General features: G+C 44.9%; 1 non-coding gene across 1 annotated transcript; it reads right to left on the reverse strand.

Moving 5' to 3' along the window:
* Positions 1-622: 622 nt before the first annotated feature.
* Trnaa-cgc (transfer RNA alanine (anticodon CGC)) lies at positions 623-695 on the reverse strand. Its single transcript has one exon. It is a non-coding gene; the product is annotated as a tRNA-Ala (tRNA).
* Between the last annotated feature and the right edge of the window lie 19,009 nt (positions 696-19,704).

The following is a 19,704-nucleotide window of genomic DNA, read 5'->3' on the forward strand; positions in this document are numbered from 1 at the left end:
TTAACTGATTTCCTTCCATATGCACTTATATTTTACAATGTGAATCAAAAACTCGCAATGGCGTCGATTTTTTTACATCACAAGAATGGCTCTCCTCTCCTAAAATTACTCTAAACAAGAACAAAAAAACTCTATATCCTAAGAATAATTATGTGAGCGCTGACCGCCACAGAGTAATAAACAATATCTTTCTCTCTCTCTCGCGCTGTCACAGCAAGTTACGTTGCATGGGGCTATAAGCTACAGTTAGAGTGCTGCCATCTGTGGACAGCTACGTCAACATCATCAGTACACAGGCCCCAGTGTGTTGACATTGCTGAACCTTAGTTTCGCGGAGGTTTCTGTGAGCTTTGCGTGGTACGTACAATTGTTATACTGATTTGCGATGTTTTGCACCTTTCGAGGTCCTAAAACATGTTTTTCGTGAACATTTGTCCAGACTGTATATATGGCACTGAATATGGTGGTGGAGGTGGTGGTTAGTGTTTTAACGTCCCGTCGACAACGGGGTCATTAGAGACGGAGCGGGATTGGGAAGGAAATCGGCCGTGCCCTTTCAAAGGAACCATCCCGGCATTTGCCTGAAACGATTTAGGGAAATCACGGAAAACATAAATCAGGATGGCTGGGGACGGGATTGAACCGTCGTCCTCCCGAATGCGAGTCCGGTGTGCTAACCACTGCGCCACCTCGCTCGGTGGCACTGAATAGCGCGCCTTATTAACAGTAAACTGCTGTGTCAGTAGTCAATGTTCACTGTATAGTGTTCATGTAGGCGTAACATAACCTGACAGCATGGTAGGGGGCAAGGGGGGGGGGGGGGGGGGGCAAGATGGGGAGCTTCCCCGTCCAGCCCCTACTATTTGTCCAACCATTACGTTCTTATCATTCCAAAAGGTCACACAAAGGTGGTTGCTTTGAAAGGGCGCAGGCAGGTGGGAGCAGTTACTTCTGCAGAAAGAGGCCGGACTGTGGCTGCAGAAATCTGTTTTTCAGCGTCGAGGTGCTACGTACCAGCCCTGAAATGGTGTTAGCTATTCCAAAGGTGGATAAAAAAAAACAAAAGGAAACCATCTAAGAGGCGTGGAAAACCCGTTGTTTTAACCGAATGTCCTTATAGGAGTGAACTATCTGAAGAAATTAAAGGAAAAGGAGTCCCCAGACGTGCTGCATGTAAACGAAAACTCTTCTCAAAGACGTTTGATAAACCTGGGATACCACCAAAAGGACGTAATGACAACTAAAATGTGACGAAAGTTACTGACGTCTCAACCACCCCTTCATGCTCGAGGGATAATAAACTGAGGTCGAATGACAACGAGGAAGAGAGTGAAGAATGTTTACACTGCTATTGACTTCCCTGAAGCAGGCTCTGTGTACGGTGTATCAGCTGCGGGCGCCGCGCCCACGACACTTGTGCAGGGACAGAAAGTGACGATGACGAGGCTGTCCACACTCGTGTACTGTGTGACAGGAAGAGGCCAAAATAGAACGTAATACCTGAGTCTACAATTCGCAGAACCATGTTTCGAAACCTTATCGTCACGTGATTTCGTTATTCCAGTCCTTATTTAAGCTTTAGAGATGAATTCATGCTAGTTCCCCATCTTACCCCGCATATGGGGCAAGACGGGGAATTGGTAGTTTATGTTTCAAATCGAGATATTTCTAACTGAATGTAACGAGTTTGCAGGTTTCTTTGCATGCTATTGTAATTCAATGGTTAAGTAAACAAATGATAAGCAAACCTACTTGAATTTCTTTATTTTTGTCCCTTTTGTAAAGGTTTAAAGTTAGCTTCCCCATCTTGCCCCTCCTTCCCCTACAAAGGATTGAAAATCGAGCCTTGACTTTCGTTTCTGAGAAGACTGTGATCACTTCCAGACATAAAATTGCTACGTCTCCTATCCGTGATTGTATTGAAATATCATTTTACTTTCGAAGTGCTTCATGAATTTAGCTGTGTCACGTACTCTTTCTTGGAAACGTTACTTTTGTATTAAAAGAGAGAGAGAGTGAGAGAGAGAGAGACATACATAAATACATTGTGTGTGTGTGTGTGTGTGTGTGTGTGTGAGTGTGTGTGTGTGTGTGTGTGTGTGTGTGTGTGTGTGTGTGTGTGAGAGAGAGAGAGAGAGAGAGAGAGAGAGAGAGAGAGAGGGAGGGAGGGAGAGAGAGACGCGTAGGATTTGTATAGTACAGTGAGACGTGGCGAGGCGAGCTGAGACGTCAGCGGTGGCCGGTCATGGTCGGTTATCCGCGTGTCCGGAATCCGGACATCAGACACGGGGCGAGTACGTGACCGAGCCGAGGCGTGTGGGGGCCGGACACGAGCGACTCAGTCCCCCCGTCAACAGGCGAGCCGTGACCGGTCAAACATTGCGCGCTGCAGCACTCTAGTATCGTATAATGAAACTATGGGCAAAGAGCTAGCGAACACATTAAAAATAAGCAGTATCAAAATTAAGTTTTATAGTTATCTGGTGAGCAAGATGTATGAGACAGGCGAAAAACCCTCAGGCTTCAAGAAGAATATAACAATTCCAATCCCAAAGAAAGCAGGTGTTGACAGATGTGAAAATTACCGAACTATCAGCTTAATAAGTCACAGCTGCAAAATACTAACACGAATACTTTACAGACGAATGGAAAAACTAGTAGAAGCCGACCTTGGAAAAGATCAGTTTGGATTCCGTAGAAATATCGGAACACGTGAGCCAATACTGACCCTACGGCTTATCTTAGAAGCTAGATTAAGGAAAGGCAAACCTACGTTTCTAGCATTTGTAGACTTAGAGAAAGCTTTTGACTACGTTGACTGGAATACTCTTTCAAATTCTGAAGGTGGCAGGAGTAAAATATAGGGAGCCAAAGGCTATTTACAATTTGCATAGAAACCAGATGGCAGTTATAAGAGTCGAGGGGCATGAAAGGGAAGCTGTGGTTGGGAAGGGAGTGAGACAGGGTTGTGGCCTCTCCCCGATGTTCTTCAATCTGTATATTGAGCAAGCAATAATGGAAACAAAAGAAAAAGTTCGGAGTAGGTATTAAAATCGATGGAGAAGAAATAAAAACATGGGGTTCGCCGATGACATTGTAATTCTGCCAGAGACAGCAAAGGACTTGGAAGAGCAGTTGAACGGAATGGACAGTGTCTTGAAAGGAGGGTATAAGATGAACATCAACAAAAGCAAAACGAGCATAATGGAATGTAGTCAAATTAAGTCGGGTGATGCAGAGGGAATTGGGTTAGGAAATGAGACACTTAAAGTAGTAAAGGAGTTTTGCTATTTGGGGAGCAAAATAACTCGCGATGGTCGAAGTAGAGAGGATATAAAGTATAGACTGGCAATGGCAAGGAAAGCGTTTCTCAAGAAGAGAAATTTGTTAACATCGAGTATAGATTTAAGTGTGAGGAAGTCGTTTCTGAAAGTATTTGTATGGAGTGTAGCCATGTATGGAAGTGAAACATGGACGATAAATAGTTTAGGCAAGAAGAGAATAGAAGCTTTCGAAATGTGGTGCTACAGAAGAATGCTGAAGATTTGATGGGTAGATCACATAACGAATGAGGAGGTGTTGAATGGGATTGGGGAGAAGTTTGTGGCACAAATTGAGTAGAAGAAGGGATCGGTTGGTAGGACATGTTCTGAGACATCAAGGGATCACCAATTTAGTATTGGAGGGCAGCATGGAGGGTAAAAGTCGTAGAGGGAGGCCAAGAGATGAATACACCAAGCAGATTCAGAAGAATGTAGGTTGCAGTAGGTATTGGGAGATGAAGAAGCTTGCTCAGGATAGTTGGTTGGTTTGGGGAAGGAGACCAGACAGCGTGGTCATCGGTCTGCACAGGATAGAGTAGCATGGAGAGCTGCACCAAACCAGTCCCAGGACTGAAGACCACAACAACAACAACAACAGTTATTTCTATTTTTCATCTTCACCTACGTACAGTACACACACATCTACATGATTGTTCTGGAATTCACACCTGAGAGCCTGGCAGAGGGCTCTTCGAACCACCTTCACACTATTTCTGTAGCGTTCCACTCTCCAACAGTGCATGGGAAAAATGAACATTTAAACATTTCTGTAAAATCTCTGATTTGTATTATTTTGTTATGTTGATCACCTTTTCCCCTTACAGGTTGGCGACAATAAAGTCGGCCAAGTGTAATAATTACAGCCCGGACTTTCACATATTACGAAGGGGCGGCCACGACGTTGGGTTGAGGGATTTACTTCAACTGGTTAAAATGGCTCTGAGCACTATGGGACTTAACTTCTGAGGTCCTCAGTCCCCTAGAACTTAGAACTACTTAAACCTAACTAACCTAAGGACACCACACACATCCATGCCCGAGGCAGGATTCGAACCTGCGATCGTAGCGGTCGCGCGGTTCCAGACTGTAGCGCCTAGAACCGCTCGGCAACCGCGGCCGGCGGATTTACTTCAAGTTTAGTATAAATTTAGTAGGGCATCAAAACAACACAACGTGCAACTAGTGAGACGAACTACTCCGGCACTTCCGAGGAACTCGCAAGAGAAGTTTTACGCGTCTATTATGTAAATGATGTACCTGTGCGCAGACGCCGGAGGTTAGAATTCATGGTGATCAAGCGGTTAGCATTCGAGCTTTGTAAGACCAACGTGCACAAGGCGACGCTTCCACTCCCGCTCAAACCTTCATACACTATGTGATCAAAAGTATCCGGACACCCCCAAGAACATTCGTTTCTCATATTAGATGCATTGTGCTGCCACCAGGTACTCCGTATCAGCGACCTCAGTAGTCATTGGACATTGTGAGAGAGCAGAATGGGACACACGGCAGAACTCACAGACTTTGAATGTGGTCAGGTGATTGGCTGTCACATGTGTCATACGTCTGTATGCGAGATTTCCACACTCCTAAACATCCCTAGCTCCACTGTTTCCGATGTGTCAGTGAAGTGGAAACGTGAAGGGCCACGTACAGCATGAAAGCGTACAGGCCGACCTCGTCTGTAGACTGACAGAGACCGCCGACAGTTGAAGAGGGTCGTAATGTGTAAGAGGGAGACAACTATCCAGACCATCATACAGGAGTTGCAAACTGATTCAGGATCCACAGCAAGTACTATGACAGGAGGGAGGTGAGAAAGCTTGGATTTCATGGTCGAGCGGCTGCTCATAAGCCACACACCACGCTGGTAAATGCCAAACGACGCATCAATTGGTGTAAGGAGCGTAAACATTGGACGACTGAACAGTGGAAAGACGCTGTGTGGAGTGACGAATCACGCTACACAATGTGGCGATCCGATGGCAGGGTGTGGGTATGGGGAATGCCCTTTGAACGTCATCTGCCAGCGTGTGTGGTGCCAACTGTAAAATTCGGAGGCGGTGGTGTTACGGTGTGGTCGTGTTTCTCATGGAGGGGGCTTGCACCACAGCTTCTTTTGCGTGGCTCTACCACAGCACAGGCCTACACTGACGTTTTAGGCACCTTCTTGCTTCCCACTGCTGAAGAGCAATCGGTGATGGTGATTGCATCTTTCAACACGATCGAGCACCTGTTCATAATGCGCGCCCTTTGACGGAGTGGTTACACGACAATAACACCCCTGTAATGGACTGGCATGCACAGAGTCCTGACCTGAACACCTTTGGGATATTTGGAACGCCGACTTCGTGCCAGGCCTCACCGTCCGACATCGATACCTCTCTTCAGTGCAGTACTCCGTGAAGAATGGGCTGCCATTTCCCAAGAAAACTTCCAGCACCTGACTGAACGCATGCCTGTGAGAGTGGAAGCTGTCATCAAGGCTAAGGCTGGGCCAACACCATACTGAATTCTAGCATTATCAATGGAGGGCGCCACGAACTTGTGAGTCACATTCAGCCAGGTGTCCGGATACTGTTGATCACACAGTGTATTTGTAGTACAAGTGTAAATTCTGTGATATTCAGAAAATTTGCATCTACACTATTCGTTGTTGCTGCAACAGCAACGCACAGCTACGCGGGTGAATTGCCAAATGGACCTGCCTCTGCGTCTGCAGCTCGAAGCGTCCAGGTGCAAAGTAGTTCCGGGTACCTTACCGGACTGCACGTATGATTTCGCAAATCAAGACTGGTATACATTTTCAGGAAAACTCTATGCGTTTCTTCTTTACTTGTCGATAGTTATAAATTTTTTAGTGAGCCGTGGTAAAAAAATTGCTGTTTTGAAGAGCGCGCCGCAGCGCGTAGTGTGAAGCAGTCGCCCTCCGTTTCTGGCGGTGGCGCCGCTGTGGCAGTCGCAGCTTTGGTGTCTCCCTCTGGTGGGAAAGGGGAGAGGTTGCCTGTTCACGTGCGTTTAAGGGGCGCTATGAGCTCGCCACCGGGTCAGTGGGGGTTAGGCTAGGTCAGTCTCGCGTTGCCAGTTGCTGGTCTGTCTCTCGTTCGCATTTGTGCAGCAGTTAGTGTCTGTCTGTCTGTCGTCGGAGTGCGAGTATGTCGTTTGGATCAAACTTTGAGCCAGTAAATGAGCGTCTTGCCACTCCTCCAGTAAGAGAACTCAGCTAGTGGTCGCCCGGTCGGGGCTTAGTTCCTGCATCTGAGTCTGCGCGTTAGCCCGCCAGTCTGCTCGAGTTTCCTCAGGCAACGGTCGTTGGCGGTTGGATCGATCGGTTGGTCGGTCGCGCACTGAGCCACGAGATGACTTGTCCGTCTTGAGCGTCGGCGCATGTGAGGTCGCCACTTGAGTCCACCGGGCCGCGCCGTATAGCGAGGGGTGGTGGCTTCGCGGCCGACACGAGAGCAGCAGGAGTCAACCCACGACGTCGGTCTGGCCGGTGCGAGCTGCGACGCCGTGAGACGGGAGATCGGCGCGCCTTCCTGCGTCCGTTGGAGCGGCTGGCAGCGGACGGTTCGGGAGAGCGTTTTGGGGGTGCTGCGCCAGGTCTTCGCCAGAAACCGCAGTTTATTACAAGTTTAATTCTACTTGTTTTCTTGGTGAGGTGACCAGCCGCTTTTTTTTGGGGGGTCGTCCCACCATTCTTTTCCATTTGCCCACCCGCGGGAAGGTGGTAATTTGTGAATTGGGTTGTCCGTTTTTCTCTTGCGGAGTTGGGGACAGTTAGAGCAACCTGCGGGTCGGTTTGTTTACTAACCCCCCGGCACCTCTCAATCTGCCATGCGTTAGTAGCTGCCTCTGTCATGTTTGTCGGATTCGGTGTTATCGAATTTATTGCTTAAAGGCCGAATTCTTGAAATATGTTTTTATCTTGCCTATCATCTTGCGAAGTGGTATATGTGTAATGTAGAGCATGTTGTACATTTTATGCAAGTCTGCATTTTATGGGTTTTATTTAAATAGTCATTTTAGGTTATAAGGTTGCCACCCTTCCACCGTAAGAGTCCTTTAAAAAAAAACAACAAATTGCACTTTCGGTGGCAAATAATTTGAGTGTTGTACCATTTCCATCCCTCTTACGGGGTGCATAGTTAATGTGTTTGTGTGAGTTGATAAAATTTTTTTTGATTAAAGTTATCTGGTGTGTTGTAGATTTGCACCAGTGTAGTCTTTCAGAGGTTGTTGTGAGCGGTCGTGACTACGGCCGTGGCAAAAGGGCGTGGCAAGGTTCTCTCCCCGAAGGCTCATACTGTTAATATTGTTCTGTCTGCCTCTAACTAAAATTGTAACTTGATATTTCGAGGGTGCTTTTCTGCTTATGAATTTTAAATCTGTTTTTGAAAAGGCTTTTATGAATAAAATTCCCATTTGTTAAAGGTAATTTCATTTTCCATCAGTTACTCCGTGGCAACTACTTCCACGGTCATCTAGTGTGGTTAAATGTTTTAATGTTCTTGATAAATCGCTAGTAAATAAAGTAAATTGTTTAAGAAAAGATTTGTAAAGTAAATTCACGCTTCAGTTAGTTCTAATAATTAAATTTAATTAGGGATAGTAAGTAGCAAAACAAGCTTACTAAAAGTTAATGCAAATACACATGTTCCTTTTAATTATATTACATCGCAAACGACATATAAATTAAATAAGATGATGAGTGATGAAAATATATAGATTAAAAATTAAGTTCGAGTGGGAGTCGAACCGTCGCCTCTGAAACGTTCGTTTTTCAGAGGTCGGACGCTAACAACTTCTTTTTTATCATTATTGTTCGTAGCGGATGTCACAGGACAGCCGCTGAACTTCGTTGTCGATCCCTTCGCTCAGCCTTTTATTCCAGAGACGATCCACTTCTCTGACCGAACACGCTGAGCTACCGTGCCGGCATCAGCTTGACCCCCACGAACTGCAACTTCTGTCACCTACGCACAGATACACCAGTTACATAACAGACGCGTAAAACTTCACTTGCGATTTTCTCGGAGTTGCCAGAGTAGTGCGCCCACTACTTGCACACTGTTGTTTTAATGGCCTACTGAAGCTGTACAAGCTTTGAAGTAAATCTGTGATCCCAACGTCGTCGCCTCCTCTAGCAAGAAGTCGTAAAACTTGCATGCATTACCGAGGGAGGTGACGCAGTGTTTAGCACAATGGACTCCCATTCGGGAGGACAACGGTTCAAACCAGCGTCTGGCCATCCTGATTTACGTTTTCTACATCTACATATATACTCGGCAATCCACCATACGGTGCGTGGCGGAGGGTACCTCGTACCACAACTAGCATTTTCTCTCCCTGTTCCACTCCCAAACAGAACGAGGGAAAAATGACTGCCTATATGCCTCTGTACGAGCCCTAATCTCTCTTATCTTTGTGGTCTTTCCGCGAAATATAAGTTGGCGGCAGTAAAATTGTACTGCAGTCAGCCTCGAATGCTGGTTCTCTAAATTTCCTCAGTAGCGATTCACGAAAAGAACGCCTCCTTTCCTCCAGAGACTCCCACCCGAGTTCCTGAAGCATTTCCGTAACACTCGCGTGATGATCAAACCTACCAGTAACAAATCTAGCAGCCCGCCTCTGAATTGCTTCTTTGCCCTCCCTCAATCCGACCTGATAGGGATCCCAAACGCTCGAGCAGTACTCAAGAATAGGTCGTATTAGTGTTTTATAAGCTGTCTCCTTTACAGATGAACCACATCTTCCCAAAATTCTACCAATGAACCGAAGACGGCTATCCGCCATCCCCACAACTGCTATTACATGCTTGTCCCACTTCATATCGCTCTGCAATGTTACGCCCAAATATTTAATCGACGTGACTGTGTCAAGCGCTACACTACTAGTGGAGTATTCAAACATTACGGGATTCTTTTACCTATTCATCTGCATTAATTTACATTTATCTATACAGTTAGCTGCCTTTCTTTACACCAATCACAAATCCTGTCCAAGTCATCTTGTATCCTCGTACAGTCACTCAACGACGACACCTTCCCGTACACCACAGTATCATCAGCAAACAGCCGCACATTGCTATCCACCCTATCCAAAAGATCATTTATGTAGATAGAAAACAACAGCGGACCTACCACACTTCCCTGGGCACTCCATATGATTCCCTCACCTCTGATGAACACTCACCATCGAGGACAACGTAGTGGGTTCTATTACTTAAGAAGTCTTCGAGCCACTCACATTTGGGAACCAATCCCATATGCTCCTACCTTAGTTAGGAGTCTGCAGTGGGGCACCGAGTCAAATGCTTTCCGGAATATGGCATCCGTCTGATACCCTTCATCCATGGTTCGCAAGATACCATGTGAAAAAATGGCGAGTTGCGTTTCGCAGGAGCGATGCTTTCTAAAGCCGTGCTGATGCATGGACAGCAACTTCTCTGTCTCAAGGAAATTCGTTGTATTCGAACTGAGAATATGTTCGAGAATCCTGCAAGAAACCGATGATAAGGATATTGGTCTGTAATTTTGAGGATCCGTCCTTCTACCCTTCTTATATACAGGCGTCACCTGCGCTTTTTTCCGGTCGCTCGGCACTTTACGTTGGGCAAGAGATTCGCGATAAATGCAAGCTAAAAGCGTTTTCCGTGAGTTCTCTAAATTGCTTGAGGCAAATGCCGGGATGGTTCCTGTGAAAGGGCACGGCCGGTTACCTCCGCCAGCCTTCCCTAATCAGCTCGACCGGTGATGCCGCTGTTTGGTCCCCTGCCCAAATCAACCAACCAACTACGCATACATTCATACAGTATTATATCATTAAATATACACAGTGAAACAGCAGAACTACAAAAATATTCCTTATCAAATTTTATTTCTTTGGCTATTTCTGTTTTCCATCTACATCTAAGTCCGCCCCCGGTAGCTGAGTGGTCAGCGCGACAGAATCTCAATCCTAAGGGCCCGGGTTCGATTCCCGGATGGGTCGGAGATGTTCTCCGCTCAGGGACTGGATGTTGTATTGTCCTAATCATCATTATTTCATCCCCATCGACGCGCAAGTCACCGAAGTGGCGTCAAATCGAAAGACTTGCACCCTGCAAACGGTCGTCTTATATCTACATCTATATCTTTATGACTACTCTGCAGATTCAAGTGCGTGGCACAGGGCTCTTCGAACCGCTTCCGGACTACCCCTCCACTGTTATACTCCCTAAAAGCGGTAGGAAAAACGAACAATTAAATATAATTATTTTTCCCTGAGACATTTAAATCTAGTCTTTATCTACGATGATGTTCCAAGCTGAAGAAATGAATCAAAATTTGTGCCGCGACCGGGACTCGAACCCGGGTCTTTACCAAGCAGAAATACTGACCATTACACCAGCGCACCACTGTCAACATCGTTGCAAAAAATACCCAAGTCGAATGCCCTCGCCAACACAAACTTCAGATCTTAACAATGTAAGGGGAAAATAAGCAGGATATGGTTCAAATTGCTCTGAGCACTATGGGACTTAGCATCTGAGGTCATCAGTCCCCTAGAACTTAGATCTACTTAAACCTAACCTAAGGACATCACACAAATCCGTGCCCGAGGAAGGATTCGAACCTGCCACCGTAGCGGTCGCGCGGTTCCACACTGAAGTGCCTAGGTCCGCTCGGCCACAACGGCCGGATAAGCTGGAAATATGAATTGAAGTTTGTGTTGGGGAGGGCATTCGACTTGGGTATTTCTTGCAACGATGTTGACAATAGTGGTGTAATGGTTAGCAAAATGGTTCAAATGGCTCTGAGCGCTATGGGACTCAACTGCTGAGGTCATTAGTCCCCTAGAACTGAGAACTAGTTAAACCTAACTAACCTAAGGACATCACAAACATCCATGCCCGAGGCAGGATTCAAACCTGCGACCGTAGCGGTCTTGCGGTTCCAGACTGCAGCGCCTTTAACCGCACGGCCACTTCGGCCGGCAATGGTTAGCATTTCTGCCTAGTATGCAAGACCCGGGTCCGAAATTTTAATCCATTTCTTCAGCTTCTAACAGTATCGTAGAACAATTATTTTATTATGACGATCATTTCCACGTATTACTCACTGCCAGAGCAGAAATTTGCTGGTTAAAATTTTATGAGGAATCTCGCCTCACACCAACTCACTTGTCATATCTGTGGCACACTCTGCCCTATTTCGCGATGATACAAAACGAGTTGCCCTTCTTTGAACATGTTTAATGTCTTTCGTGAATGCTGTCTGGTTGTTGTTGTTGTGGTCTTCAGTCCTGACACTGGTTTGATGCAGCTCTCCATGCTGCTCTATCCTGTGCAAGCTTCTTCATCTCCCAGTACCTGCTGCAGCTTACATCATTCTGAATCTGCTTAGTGTATTCATCTCTTGGTCTCCCTCTACGATTTTTACCCTCCACGCTGCCCTCCAATGCTACATTGGTCATCCCTTGATGCCTCAGAACATGCCCTACCAACCGATCCCTTCTTCTAGTTGTGCCACAAATTACTCTTCTCCCGAATTCTATTCATTACCTCCTCATCAGTTACGTGATCTACCCGTCTAATCTTCAGCATTCTTCTGGATCACCACATTTCAAAAGCTTCTATTCTCTTCTTGTCTAAACTATTTATCGTCCATGTTTCACTTCCATACATGGCTACACTCCATACAAACACTTTCAGAAACGACTTCCTGACACTTAAATCTATACCCGATTTTAACAAATTTGAGTTCTTCATAAACGCTTTCCTTGCCATTGCCAGTCTACATTTTATATCCTCTCTACTTCTACCATCATCAGTTATTTTACTACCCAAATAGCAAACCTCATCTACTACTTTAAGTGTCTCATTTCCTAATCCAGTTCCCTCAGCATTACCCGATTTAATTCGATTGCATTCCAGTATCCTCGTTTTGATTTTGTTGATATTCAACTTATATCCTCCTTTCAAGACACTGTCCATTCCATTCAACTGCTCTTCCAAGTCCTTTCCTGTCTCTGACAGAATTACAATGTCATCCGGAACTTCAAAGTTTTTTCTTCTCCGTGGAAATTACTACTAAGAATTTTCTTTTGTTTCCTTTACTGCTTGCTCAATATACAGATTGAATAACATCGCGGATACGCTGCAACCCTCCCTCACTCCCTTTCCAACCACTGCTTCCCTTTCATGCCCCTTTGACTCTTATAACTGCCATCTGGTTTCTGTGTAAATTGTAAATAGCCTTTCGTTCCCTGTATTTCATCCCTGCCGCCTTCATAATTGGAAACATAGTATTCCAGTCAACATCGTCAACATTTCTCTAAGTCTACAAATGGTAGAAACGTAGGTTTGCCTTAATCTATCTTCTAAGGTAAGTCGTAGGGTCACTATTACCTCACGTGTTCCAACATTCGTACGGAATCCAAACTAATCTTCCACGAGGTCGGCTTCTACCATTTTCTCCATTCGTCTGTAAAGAATTCGTGTTAGTGCTTTGCAGCTGTGACTTATTAAACTGATACTTCGGTAATTTTCACATCTGTCAACACCTGCTTTCTTTGGGATTGGAATTATTACATTCTTCTTGAAGTCTGAGGGTATTTCGCCTGTCTCATACATCTTGCTCACCAGATGGTAGAGTTTTGTCTGGCTCTCCCAAGGCTGTCAGTAGTTCTAATGGAATGTTGTCTACTCCCAGGGGTCTTGTTTCGACTGAGGTCTTTCAGTGCTCTGTCAAATTCTTCACGCAGTATCATATCTCCCATTTCATCTTCATCTATGACCTTTTCCATTTCCATAATATTGTCCTCAGGTACATCGCCCTTGTATAGACCCTCTCCATACAAACACTTTCAGAAACGACTTCCTGACACTTAAATCTATACCCGATTTTAACCCGTACTGATTTCCCTTCTTTGGTTTTCCATCTGAGCTTTTGATATTCATACAAGTGGTTCTCTTTTCCCCAAAGGTCTCTTTGATTTTTTGGTCCGGTAAGGATCCCATAGTGCACAGTAGTGGTGTTGGTAGTCTCTTTTAGAAGACCTGTCGCATCTTCTTAGTGTTCTGCCAGTATGTCAGTTCACGAGACCGAGCCGCTACTTCTCAGTCAAGCAGCTCGTAAGTTTGTCTCACAAGGGCCGATAGCACACCGCCTGTCAACAGCGTTCGGCAGACCGGATGCTCACCCATCCCAGTCGTAGCCGAGCCCGAAAGCGCTTAACTTCGGTGATCTGACGAAAAGCGATGTTACCACTGCGGCAACGCCGTTGGCTATCGTTCCAACTTAAGTTGTTCGTAACTGTGATTTCTAGGTATTTAGTGGAATTGACAGCCTTTAAATTTGTGTGATTTATCGGGTAACCGAAATTTAACTGATTTCTTTTTTTACTGATTCAGACACAATTGCCATTTTTCACACCACACACATATCGTGTCAACGTTATTTTGCTATTGGTTTTGACCTTCTGATGAAGTTACTATACGGTAAATACCTGCTTCATCTGGAGGTAATGTAAGAAAGCTGCTCAGGTTGTTCCTTAAAACCGTTTACATAGATTAGGAGCAGTAGAGGAGCTATAACACTTATTTGGGAAACGCCGAACGTCACTTGTCTTTTATATACTAAGATGGTATCTGTTCTTTCTGACATGTCCGAAAGAACAGATACCATCTTAGTGTATATATATATATATATATATATATATATATATATATATATATATATATATATATATAGTTAAGGCTCACGGGCCACTTGACCATCTTCTTCTTCTTCTGTGCGAATGCACAAACAGAGCCCGAACTCTTACGGGAATCGGCAACGCGCCGCTAGTAATGACTATAATGGGCGGGGGCACTACGAATGTAGTGCGGGACAATTTGTTGACAATGTGGGTTTCGCAGGAGAGATAAATCCCTGCAGTCGCGCTATTCTCTGTGTCCTCTGTGGCTCAGATGGATAGAGCGTCTGCCATGTAAGCAGGAGATCCAGGGTTCGAGTCTCGGTCGGGCACACATTTTCATCTGTCGTCGTTGACGTACATCAACGCCTGCAAGCAGCTAAGGGTGTTCATTTCCTTGTAACTTGTCTTTTACTTGGTGGCTTTCCTTCTGTTACTACGAGGTGTGACCTTTCTCGCATGAAAACACGAATCCAGTCGCACAAGTGAAGCGATACTTTACAACCACGCATTTTACTGCTAAAACAGAACATAACAACAAATTTCTCACGCGTTTACCAGACAGAACAGTTCTGTTGCTTAGAAAATGACCTTTCTGTGTCCCTAGAAGAGACGGGTTCACACTCAAGTGAAGAAATTTCGGACAAAGTCAGATCAATTTGGAAGTATTTTACATTTTCGCCACAATGTTTTTTGTTTCTTCCGTAAAACTCGGAATCAGGATTTGACCCGATAACTTTGTCCATCTTAAAAGCTGCAACACAGTCTTGGCCATAGGATGATTGCTAGGATTTTTCAACCTCTTCAGTAATTGCCAGAGATTCCATCATCAATTACCTGTGGCCTCCAACTTCGTTATTGCTGCGAGAATGTGCGCAAAATTTGATGTGATGTAAATCACGCATTGCTTCAAATCTGTTTTTTTTTTCCTTTTATTTTAACGCCAATTTTGCGTCTTACATGTGGCTTCAAATCAAAAGTGACAACTATCCAACCCCCTTTCAAGGTTTTTGAAAAGAATGAAGCAAACAAACGTCAACTTCAGTAAACCTGCGGCAGTGCACGGTCTCTTCCCAACAAAACCTGGACAAAATTGTCACAGTAAAAGACGGCAGTGTTTATCCAGGAGCTCCATCTAGTTATAACAGGTTATAGTGGCAAAGCTAAATGTGACAGTATATCTCGAAATGTGGCAACACGAAAAGATTGCGAGGTGCCGGGGCTAGCAGTGTATTTAACACTAAATTCTTTTAGAATCTTCATATGTAAATGATGCTCTAAGCCCCCTCTATTCTAACTCCGACTTTTGCTGTTGCACACAGATTAAGAAGAAACGCGAACTGACCCTAATCGACCCTGCAAGTGGAGTAGAAAAGAGTTTGGCACCTGCAATAATTTAATTTGATAGAAATTAATTTGATAAATAAGTTTCATTAACATGGTGAGAAATGAAAGGGTTGCTCTACCGATCTACAGAATGAAAGTTCTGTACAAAATAACAATTTGATTTATTATGACATAAAATAATAAACACAACACATGAAACATTTACAAGATGTCAAATTGGATACTCAAATAAATGCTGTGAATGTGAAGTTGTCCGTAAACTAGATTGTGACATTTATGACCAAGTGGTATGTGGAGCCAATTCCTTGCAACTCAAATCTTAAGAGAAACACACAGGCAACCCAACATTAATTGCTGTTACAGTAGTGAGAACTCAGACAATGAACACCGAAGACAGAACCACATAAGAAAAAACGGGAACAGGCGCGGTCTGCTGAGCTCTGATTATCACAGAGCAAAATTCCCTAACCTGCTGGTGCTGCGGACATACGTTACCAAGCTGTCTTCTTAACTGCAAGGACACGATCTGGCGTACTGGAGGCGATGGCTGGTTGCTTCGACATCCCGTCGTGGTGATGATAATGTCGCGAGTATAGCCCGAAACAAATTATCCTGGTCTGGTTATTCCAGACTAAAGACTACCTATCCATACAAATGCGCCTCTGAGGGAGATGAAGAAGGCTTGCCACACAATCACTGACGGTACAATGATTGATTTTAACAAGTGAAGTCACACAGTAACTCCGATACACTCACCTTTAGCCAAAACTGCTCAAGACAGACAACATAGGCCGCTTGTACGCAGAACGCTCAATTGCCAACTGTACTCGCAAAGTTACGTTGGAGTCGAAACTTCAGCAACTTCGTCAAACAGTTACAATTAAATGAAAGTATATTAGACAACCAATGGAAGGCAGGCTGTCCAGTGCAGCGAGAGCTCAGTCTTGTAACCTACTCCGACCGAAAGGCGAGAGCCGACTCTCCCAAGAGCAACCGTACAGGCCGAACACAGAACATTCCCGCCCCCACGACAGTGGTCGTGGTTAAACGTTCCAATCAGCAACTCGAAAACTGGCGGAAATTCCACTCTATTGCCGACGCACTACTGTTCCACCAATGGAGATACTTGGTGCCAATTTCTGCGCCGATTTTGCTACGTCGCGGAGCTATGCCCTGAGCAAGGCAACCACAGTTACGATACGGCAGAAAACGCGGGAATTTGCGCGCCAAGACTGCCTGGGAACAAAGGTCATTCCCACGCCTCACTAGTAGCTCGCCAGAAAGTGTTTTCACTAAGTTTCTGCGAAGTAACGGAATCTCTAACCCCAGCCGCTCCTTCTGGCCCCTCTGGGCGTGTCGCCGCCGCTCTTATGACAATGTCGGCGTCTGGACAGCATTCACTCGACTCCCTCACACCCGTCGGCTTAACCCTTTCAAGATCAGCGGTGCCCGCCTGTCACCGGACCACCCGCGTGACGAGAGACGCTGCGTGGGAAGTCCGCGTGTGAAGGAATAGCAACTTTTCACCGCATGCAATTAGAGAGGAAAATCGAATTACTCAGAGTATAAAATAGAAATACGAGAGGGCGCTCATGCCGCCTCTCAAGAATCCCTTCATTAGGGCACCGGTCAGCATACGACTTAATTAATGCTGCCAGAATAATCAGACTCTTGTATTTTGTGCATCTGCTTACCTTGTTTGTGAAGGGTATCAGCGTATTGAGATTGTCACATTTTGGACATACTGTTTCAGCTACACAACGCAGCACATCGCCTAAACATGTAACGTGCTTTAGGTTAGCATGAACTATGTTTACTGCTTTCCCTGCCTTCATCATACACAGGATAATATCACTTAACCAGAATAGGACCCTTTTTTTGTTTAAATTTAAAGGCACAAAGTACACTGACTTCTACCGACATATACCGAGCTCACTATGAGGTTTGTAAACAGTAGGAAAATAGTGTGCTTTTGATGTTATTCATACGAAAAAAACGATAAAAGGTACTATCATACAAGTTACGGCAATATGTGCACGGGGACCAGGAAAATGGCATAATAAGCATTGTAAAACTCTAAATTCATGCAATTTTATCGATGAAATCTTCGAAATAAGCATTTGTTCCGGAAAGGGCGAAAAGATTTAGACACACATGCAGCATGCATTTGCTCACAAGTCCAGGCTCTGACGGCAATGAATCGCGTGACCCGCAGCGGAAACTGTAGGCGTGATATGTGCTTATTTTATACACACCTGATTCAATCATCACAATATTTTGATCTTTAAATTTTGTTCTTCTCTTACTAGGAAACATGGTAGCATCAGAGAACAGGCACATATTTCGTGCGTTGTTGCCCGTGCCTAGAAGGAATAACATACTCATACTCAGTTTAAGAAATTTTTCAAGACTGTTTAATCGGTTTAGTCGAAGAAATTACACTGCAGAGCCAAAGAAGGCTGTACGGCTGCCTAATATCGTGTAGGACCCCGCGAGCACGCAGAAGTGCCGCAAGACGACGTGGCATGGACTCGACTAATGTCTGAAGTAGTACTGGAGGGAACTGACACCATGAATCCTTCATGTCTGTCCATAAACCCGTAAGAGTTACGGTGGGTGGAGAGCTCTTTTGAATAGCACATTGCAAGGCATCCCAGATATACTCAATAATGTTCATTTTTTGGGAGTCTGGTGGCCAGCGGAAGTGTTTAAACTCACAAGAGAGTGTGTGGAGCCATTCTGTAACAATTCTGGACATGTGGGATGTCGCATTGTCCTGCTGAAATTGTCAAAGTGCCTCGAAATGTACGATGGATATGAATGGATGCAGGTGATCAGACAGGATGCTTACATACGTGTCACCTGTCAGTCGTATCTAGGCGTATCAGGGGTCGCATATCACTCCAACTGCAATCGCCCCACACCATTACAGAGCCTCCACCAACTTGAAAAGTTCCCTGCTGACATTCAAGAACCACGGATTCATGACGTTGTGACCATACCCGTACACATCCATCCACTCGATACAATTTGAAATGACACTTGTCCGACCAGGCAACATGTTTCCAGTCATCAGTAGTCTAATGTCGGTGTTGACGGGCCAGACGAGGCCTAAAGCCTTGTGTCGTGCAGTCATCAAGGGGACACGAGTACCGCTCCGAAAGCCCATATGGATGATGTTTCGTTGAATGGTTGGCACTCTGACACTTGCTGGTTGCCCAGCACTGAAATCTGCAGGAATCTTCGGAAGGGCTGCATTTCTGTCACGTTGAACGATTCTGTTCAATCATCGTTGGTCCCACAAGATCTCTTTCCGGATGCGGTGATGTCACAAATTTGATGTTTCACCGAATTCCTTATATTCACGGTACACTCGTGAAATGGTGGTACGGGAAAACACCCACTTCATCGCTACCTCGGAGATGCTGTGTTCCTACGCTCGTCCGCCTACTGTAACACCAGATTTGTACTCACTTAAATGTTGTTAACCTGTCATTTTAGCAGCAGCAACCGATCTAATAAATGCGCCACACACTTGTTGTCTTATACAGGCGGTGCCGACGGCAGCGCCCTATTCCGCCTGTTTTCACATCTGTGTATTTGAATACGCATGCCTATACCAGTTTATTTGGCGCTTCAGTGTATGACACTCTCATGAACACTACTTGTATTCTTAATTTCAGGCACCCTGTCTGGTCAGAAGAAGTATGGGGACAGCTGTTAATGGACACCAGTACAGGGGGCTGTGTGTGTGTGTGTGTGTGTGTGTGTGTGTGTGTGTCTGTGCCCATCGTTCGCTCTTGACCTCTTGTACAATGTTGTACTAAATCATGTTCATTCTACCCTGACCTCATGTCTGAGCACATCATAAACGTTCATCATCGCTATAATATTTAAGAACACACAGCATATTATCCAAAAGGCCATGTCCATATATATATTGCACACAGATGGTTGTTACATGAAAGGAATTCGGTACATAATAGCACATCTGTTTAGATATCCTGGACATATACTAAGGAGTTCAAATCTACTTTAAGTGACGCACAAGATACAACTGACAGCTATTATTGAAAAGATAACACTTTTAGAGTGTGTTGCAACCACTAGATGACTCTCACTTCAGAACTATGTAACAGGTCGTAAATACTTCTCTTTTCATATTTAATATTAACTGCTTTAGTGACTGGCCTCTGTGAATAGGAGAGAATACAAAATTGTATTTTACTAACACCTGAAACACACATGTAATTCTCACAATCTCCTTTACACATTCTCATTACTGTATGCATAATAGGAAAATTGAGGTATTTACTCAGCGATAGCTTGTTACGTTATCCCCACAGCAGGTGTG

This window comes from Schistocerca serialis, chromosome 11, assembly GCF_023864345.2.
Source record: "Schistocerca serialis cubense isolate TAMUIC-IGC-003099 chromosome 11, iqSchSeri2.2, whole genome shotgun sequence".
Taxonomy (NCBI): domain Eukaryota; kingdom Metazoa; phylum Arthropoda; class Insecta; order Orthoptera; family Acrididae; genus Schistocerca; species Schistocerca serialis.